At 33.2% G+C, this 8,149-nt stretch overlaps 1 protein-coding gene across 1 annotated transcript in view; it reads right to left on the bottom strand.

Moving 5' to 3' along the window:
- Positions 1-8,149, bottom strand: part of LOC105823749 (dihydropyrimidine dehydrogenase [NADP(+)]-like) — a 435,569-nt gene that overhangs the window by 107,746 nt on the left and 319,674 nt on the right.

The following is an 8,149-nucleotide window of genomic DNA, read 5'->3' as shown; positions in this document are numbered from 1 at the left end:
ATACCTCACTTAGTAGAATGCGTTCCAGCTCTATCCAGGAGTATACAAGAGGTGCTATATCACCATTGTTTCTTAAAGCTGAATAGTACTCCATGGTATATATATACCACATTTTATTAATCCACTCATGTATTGATGGACACTTGGGTTGTTTCCAATTGACAAGTGGAAAACAGCAAGAAGAAATGCGATGGGTAAATTGCACTTATGTGTGCAAATAGGATCCATTCCTCTAAATATTAATATATTACATATATTCTGTTCTTCACTGAAACTTCAAGAGAGGAGTGCTATGATTAACCCATTTTACAGAAGAGGAAATGAGTACAAAGTCACTTGCCATATATGGTAACATATAGTATTCCCAGAGTCTGAATCCAGAAATCTACTGGAATCTATGCTTGTAATCACTATGCAACCTGCCTAATAGTACAAAAGCAACAATAAAATCATTTGCACTTGGATCACATTTTTTAATGATTTTTTTCCAAGATAATTTTCCCCAATATGTTGAAAGGGTTTTAAAAATAGGTTTATTTTTAAATAATTTAAAATAGAATAAATATAAAAGAATACTCATTATGTAAAAATAGGTTTGTATTTCTCATTCCTTTGCTTTTTAAAAATATTAATAGCTTCGCCACATTCATTTACATCCCTAAAGAACATATAATTTAGTATTAAATGTTTTCATATTATATGTACATGAAATAATACTCTTATTTATTCTTCTGCAGCTTCCTTTTTCATCTCTACATTAAATCCCAGAAATTCAGTTATCTTTTTGCATTTATCTGTATATTATTCTTTTTTTAATTGCTGTGTAGTAGTCCATTGTATAATTACATCTTTTTCTCCATCTTCTATTATAGATGAGCATTGGTTGTTTTTAGTTTTTATGTTATTACTATCTCTTAAGTGGCTGCTCAATCTTTTTGCCTATTTTTATATTTTGTTGTCTTTTTCTTCTTAATTTGAAGAAATGCTTACATTCTAAATATTACTCCTCTGTTAGTTGTTTTTATAACAAATGTTTATTTGTAATTTATATCTTGTCTTTTCATTCTCATGGTATCTTTTGCTTAACAAATTTTACCAAACTTTTTCTTTATGGTTTGTGTTTTTTTTCTTTGTTTAAGGAATCCTTATAGATCATAAGGTCAATAAGACATTTCCCAATGTTATTTTCTAAACATTTACAGTACTGCCTATCAAAATTATGTCTAACCTCTTGAACACGATTTTTGTGTACAGATATGATTGTCATAGAATCATTTAATTACTATTTCAACATTTTCCCACCAATTTGTAATGATGGTTCAGATATAAATCAAGTTTCCATATATGTCTGGGTATCTTTGAGTTCTATGTTTTGTGACTTCGTTCAATTGATCTTACCCTGTGCCAAAACCACTACTTTAAGAGCCATAACTTTAAAAGAATTATTGATAGTAGTTATGGCCAAGTTAATACATGGCAAGTGCATAAAACAATGTACAGCACAAGATAAACTCTATAGAAATAATTTCTATTATGGAATGGCTTGGCTATTCTTAGTTTTTTTAACATCCCTATAAATATACAAATCAGTGGATTCTTTACTTTTTTCGTAGATAATCAGAACATACGTAAATAATGCCATTCTTTTCAATCCTTATTATTTTTCATCTCTCTATTTTATTTTTCTATCCTTATTGCATTGGCATTGTCTATCTAGTACAATGTAGAATGAATATGCTATTAGCAGGCACCCTTATCTTATTTCTGATCTTAAAGAAATGCTTACCATATTTTACTATTTGGTTTGATGTCTGCTGCAGATATTTTGCAAACGTCTTGATCGTTTTAAGGAAGTTCCTTCCTTTTCACAGTTTTCTAAGATTACTTTAAAAATTATGAATTTATCTTGAATTTTATTGAATATTTTTTCTGTATCTATTGAGATGATTATATGATTTTTCTGCTTTAATCTGTTAATATGACAATTTATATTAACTGATTTCTTTTTCTTTTGTTAAACCAACTTTGATTTACTGAGATAAGCTCCACGTGATCATGCCTTTTTCACCCTTTTAATGTGTTGCTAGATTCAACACGTTGATATTTCGTTTGGTGTCTTGCATTGATGTTCATAAGTGAGAATGAATGACCTACAATTTTCTTTCTCACACTGACCTTTCAATATCAAGGTTATGCTGGCCTCATAAGTTAAAGAAGTATTCTGACTTTTTTAACTGATTGATTTTTAAACTGACATATAAAATTATCTGTGTTTATTGTGTACAACATGATGTTTTAAAGCATATAGACATTGTGGTATGGCTAAATCTAGCCACTTATCATATATGCATTAGGTCACACAGTCTTTATCTTTGTGGTATGAACACTTAACATCCATTGTCAGCATTTTTCAAAAATATGTTAGATCAGGTTTTTTGCCATAATGTGTAATAGTTCAAAACCTTTCCTCCAACACTCCTGATTTTTTAAAGCCTGTTTGGAAGGCCTGCTCTCTCCTGTATACTGAAAACCAATCTGACTAGAATGTTGGTCAGCCATTCCACAGTTAAAATGGAAATTAGGAATCTTTTTGACTAATTATGTTTCAAACAGCTTTTGCTCCTACAGTATATTCACAGATGTTAAGAAGGCATTGTCACAATTAAGGTTTCTGAGAAAAATCCTTTCCAAGAGGATGTTTTCCATCAACAAACAAGAAAAATTAAATGCCCGATTAACAAACATAATGCCCTCTTTAATAATTCTCAGCACTCTGGTAATTCTGTTAATATTACTGTGCTATCTAGAATTCTTTCCTTTTGTTTCATGTTCTGAATAATTCAATTAAAAGTCTGACAAAGCAATAACAAGGGATTAAATGTTGTCGAATTATAATTTGAAATAAAAACATAAGCTCTTTGGGAGCATTTATTTAAAATTCTACAAAACATTTTCAAGTATCTGAGATTGTTGGATTCTACAAAATAAACAGTTAACTACTTGGCCAAGTTATCCTGCTTCCTTTTTTGTACCCAATTCCAGTGAATAAGGAAAATAAAAATGTGTAAAACAGAATGAAGTTCTTGCAAACTAGACCACTTTGGAAGGACTCTGGGATGTCTCTATTTTGCCTACATGGAAGGAAGAATGATGCTTTTCTTCCCTTTTTCTGAATTTTGAGGATAAAAAGCTGGCACAGCCTGAGCACAGAACAGCAGAATTACCTAGAAGACTCATCCAAAAGGGTACAATTTTTGGCCTTTCATTTGTAAAATATTATTATGCAAGGCAATGTGAGAGGAATGAAAAAGAACGTGACATAGACCTTGCCCTTAGAAAGTGTTTGGTATTGGAGATAAGAGTTGTTGGCGTGTGTGACACAATGTCATGTGGTTGGTGGACAGAAGGGAGCTAAGAAGGTATGACAAGGAGAACACTGGTCAAGATGTTAATACATGGGATTCAACTCCTCCTGCTCCCATAAAGATACAATTCTGCTTCAGTTCTCTAAGCTCTCATCAGAATTCATGAGGAAAGGTACAGTGAGGAAATCACCTGTTCTTACATCAAGATTAAAGGCAAATAATATAATCTGGTGTCATTTCACAGAGGAACTATGAAGTCGTGGTTAAGTGTGCAGGCCTCTAGTGCAGAGAATCAGGTGGCCAGTTATCTCCTGGCTGCAGGATATTGGCTAAGTTGCTTAACTTTTATATGCCTCAGTTTTCTCACCTACAAAACAGGGATAATAGCAGTACTAACTCAGGGGGCTGTTTGAGAATTAAATAATATAATCTCTCTAAAATGTTAACACATTTCCTGGCATATAATAAGTTCTCAAAAAAATGACAGTAATATTTGTTATTAGCAATGTAAGCCAAACCTACAAGTTCTTATTAAAAAAAAAAAAAAAAAGCAGTGATGATTCCAAAAGAATCCAAAAAACCATGAGGCAGATTCAAATGCGAAAAATGCTAAATCAGCAAATAGAGAAGAAAATTATGATTAAAGAAATAAAATGATAAAGTTAATTATGAGAAATTTTTTTAAAAATTCAGTGAGAGAAACAGACCATACCTCTTACTGGGTTGGGAAGAGAAAGAGGTAGGAATGGGACAGGGAAGGCGACCAAAGAAAAAGAAAGGAAGCCATAAAAAAATTGAAATCTCCTTTTTCACCAAGAAGAACTTATTGTAATACTGGCTGGGGTACACGTGATGAGAAGGAAGAAATTAAATATTCAAACCCTGGGCTTTAGTCCAAAATGCCTTATTTAAACAATTTCCTAATCTGAAGTTTAGCACTGTATACAACCAATTTTTAAAAAATAATCTAGCTCTTCAAATTTACCTTTCTTTCTTTGTAAGTTTGTAATTTATACTGGAATGTGGGTTTCTCATAACATTTTTATATTTACTTATCCATATATAGGACTGGGAAACCTTTATAGGCAGCTATCCCATTTGAAAAATCCAAGGTGATCTAAAAATTTAGGTTACAGTGAAATAAAGTTACAAATTAATAGCTTATTATCGGACAGGTTATTTTTAAAGATAACAAGTTTTGTATTAATATTGGCACTGGTCAAGGCACAGCCAGAATTAAGCTTCAGTTATTAATGCTGTTATAGGTGACAAACTCAGGAGAAAAATGAAAACATATGACATAGTTTTTCAGGGTTGTTTTATATACTGACTTTAAAATATAATCATTTACTCAAGTGTTATGTCATAAGTGAAATCTGATAAGAGATTTAAAAGAGATTGATACTATGCACTTTTAAAAATAAGTGTGCCATGTCAAAGGCATGTAAAATAGGAGCAGTGCCTCATCAAGGCAAAGCCATCTAGTGATTGAATGAATAAAACTCCATAGGATAAACTTATAGGAAATTCACTGTATTTGGTAGAATCAGCTACATGAAGTCATGGCCTTCAGGAACAAATCTGTGAGAGGTTTTCCAAACTTTGTATCTTCTATTCTGTCACCATAAATATTTTTCCTGTGACATTCTTTAAAGATGCAAATGTCCCAGTTATCACATTTACTTATTTACTTTCAGTTTATTATCTCCCTTTCATATCTTCACAGCTCTTTATATCTGTTCCTCCCTCTCCAAACTGGGAAGAAAATAATTAAAAATTGGAAGCTTGAAATATGTAAGGGTCTAACATGACCATATTACTGCATCTGGAAGTTGACAGGACAGCTGACTTATTATTGTGGATGTTTAAAATTAGCTCTATTACAAGTTGGAGATTTTACTTTGAAAGGCCAATTAGTAAAATTAAAATAAGAGAAGTGGTTTCCATGACATTTGCAAAATGATGTTAAAGGAACCAATGCTTCTTTTAAAAATAAACCTCATGTAGAAAAAAGTAAGATGCAGAATTCAAAGTGGCAAGAAAAGAAAAAAAAGAAATCATAGAATGAAGGAAACACTGGAAGTTTAGAGACATGAGGGAGAGTGTAGAAATTAAAAACATAAAGGACGTAAGTATAAGCACAGAGATAGAAGAAATCATGTAAGTGGTAGAAAACAGTAAACCAACTTTTTTGAGCTACTATAGTAACTCTTATTTAAAATAGCAACTACAATAAAAATAAAAACAACAATAACCTTAGAATACAATAAAGCAAAAAAAAAATAGAATTAGAAGACACAACAAGGATAGAAGCAGAAAAATCAAAGGTGATTCAGAAGAAACAGGATTAGAAGAGAGTACGTTTACAAGAAGAGAATAGTAGGCAGGGAAATAAAAACAAACAGAGAAAAACATTTAAAAGGAATAAGGACTTATCTAAAAAATGATAAAAGGCCATGTATGACAAACCGAAAGCCAACATCATACTGAACAGGGAAAAACTGAAAGCATTCCTGCTTAGAAATGGAACCAGACAAAGTTGTCCTCTATCACCACTTCTATTCAACATAGTGCTGGAAGTCCTAGCCAGAGCAATCAGACAAGAGAAGCAAATCAAGGGCATCCAAATGGGGACAGAAGAGGTCAAACTATTTCTCTTTGCTGACAATATGATCTTATATCTAGAAAACCCCAAAGATTCTGTCATGAGACTACTAGAATTGATAAACAAATTCAGAAAAGTCTCAGGTTACAATATTGATGTACAGAAATCAGTAGCATTCTTATACACCAACAATGGTCAAACTGAGAATCAAATCAAAGACTCAATACAAAGGAAATAAATAGCAACAAAGACAATAAAATACCTAGGAATATATTTAACTAAGGAAGTAAAAGACCTCTACAGGGAGAACTACAAAACACTGAGGAAAGGAATAGCAGAGGAGACAAACAGGTGGAAAACCATACCATGCTCATGGGTCGGCAGAATCAACATTATTAAAATGTCTATACTACCCAAAGTTATTGACAGATTCAATGCAACCCCTATTAAAATACCAACATCATTTTTTGCAGATCTAGAAAAAATAATTCTGTGCTTCATATGGAACCAGAGAAGATCCTGTATAGCAAAAGCAAGCTTAAGCAAAAAGAACAAATTGGGAGGCATCAATTTACCAGACTTCAAGCTATACTACAAGGCTATAGTAACTAAAACACCATGGTACTGGCACAAGAACAGAGACATAGACCAATGGAACTGAACTGAGAACTCAGATATAAAACCATCCTCATACAGCCATCTAAACTTTGACAAAGCAGACAAAAACATACACTGGGGAAAAGAATCCTTATTCAATAAATAGCACTGGGAAAATTGGATAGCCACATGTAGAAGACTGAAACAGGGTGTGCACCTTTCACCTCTCACAAAAATCAACTGACAGTGGATAACAGACTTAAACCTAAGACTATAAGAATTCTAGGAGAAAATGTTGGAAAACTCTTACAGACATTGGACTAGGGAAAGAATTTATGAAGAAGACCCCAAAGGCAATCACAGCAACAACCGAAATAAATGAATGGGACCCGATCAAATTGAAAAGCTTCTGCACAGCCAAGGAAACTATCAGGAGAGCAGACAATCTATAGAATTGGAGAAAAATATTCACATGCTACATATCCGATAAAGGGCTGGTAACTAGAATTTATATAGAACTTAGGAAAATCAGCAAGAAAAAAATCAAACAACCCTATCAAAAAGTGGGCAAAGGACATGAACAGAAACTATTCAAAAGAAGATAGACTAATGGCCAACAATCATATGAAAAAATGCTCAACATCTCTAATCATCAGGGAAATGCAAATCAAAATCACAATGAGATATCACTTAACTCCAGTGAGAAAGGCCTTTATCAAAAAGTCCCAAAGCAATAAATGTTGGCATGGATGCAGAGAGATAGGAACACTCATACACTGCTGGTGGGACTGCAAACTAGTACAACCTCTGCAGAAAGTAATATGGAGATACCTCAAAGAGCTACAAGTAGAACTACCATTTGATCCAGCAATCCCATTACTGGGCATCTATCCAAAGGAAAAAAAGACATTCTGTAAAAAAGACATGTGCACTAGAATGTTTATAGCAGCACAATTCACAATTGCAAAGATGTGGAAACAACACAAGAGCCCATCAATAAATGAGTGGATTAATAAAATGTGGTATATGCATACCATGAACTTCTACTCAGCCACAGAAAACAATGGTCATCTAGCACCTCTTGTATTATCCTAGATAGAGCTGGAGCTCATTCTACTAAGTGAAGTATCACAAGAATGGAAAAACAAGCACCACATGTACTCACCATCAAATTGGTATTAACTGATAAACATTTCAGTGGACATATAGTAATAACATTCATTAGGTGTCGGACAGGTGGGAGGGGGGAGAAGGGAATGGGTATATTCACACCCAATTAGTGTGGTGTGCATCGTCTGGGGGATGGACACACTTGAAGCTCTGACTCTGGTGAAGCAAAGGCAATATATGTAACCTAAACATTTGTACCCCCGTAATATGCAAAAAAAAAAAAAAGTAAAAAAAAGAGAAGTAAAAAAAAAAAATCCACAAGCCTAGTGTCTGCTGCCTACAGGAAACATATCTAACCCACAAAGATGCCTTCAGATTAAAGGTCAAGGGATGGAAGACTATCATCCAGGCAAATGGAAGTCAAAAGAAAGCAGGGGTAGCTATACTATTCTCAGATAACATAAGCTTTAAA

This window comes from Propithecus coquereli, unplaced genomic scaffold (genome assembly GCF_000956105.1).
Source record: "Propithecus coquereli isolate 6110/MARCELLA unplaced genomic scaffold, Pcoq_1.0 Scaffold7, whole genome shotgun sequence".
Lineage (NCBI taxonomy): Eukaryota > Metazoa > Chordata > Mammalia > Primates > Indriidae > Propithecus > Propithecus coquereli.
Note: the sequence above shows the minus strand (reverse complement) of the source record. Positions and strands in the feature narration are given on the sequence as shown.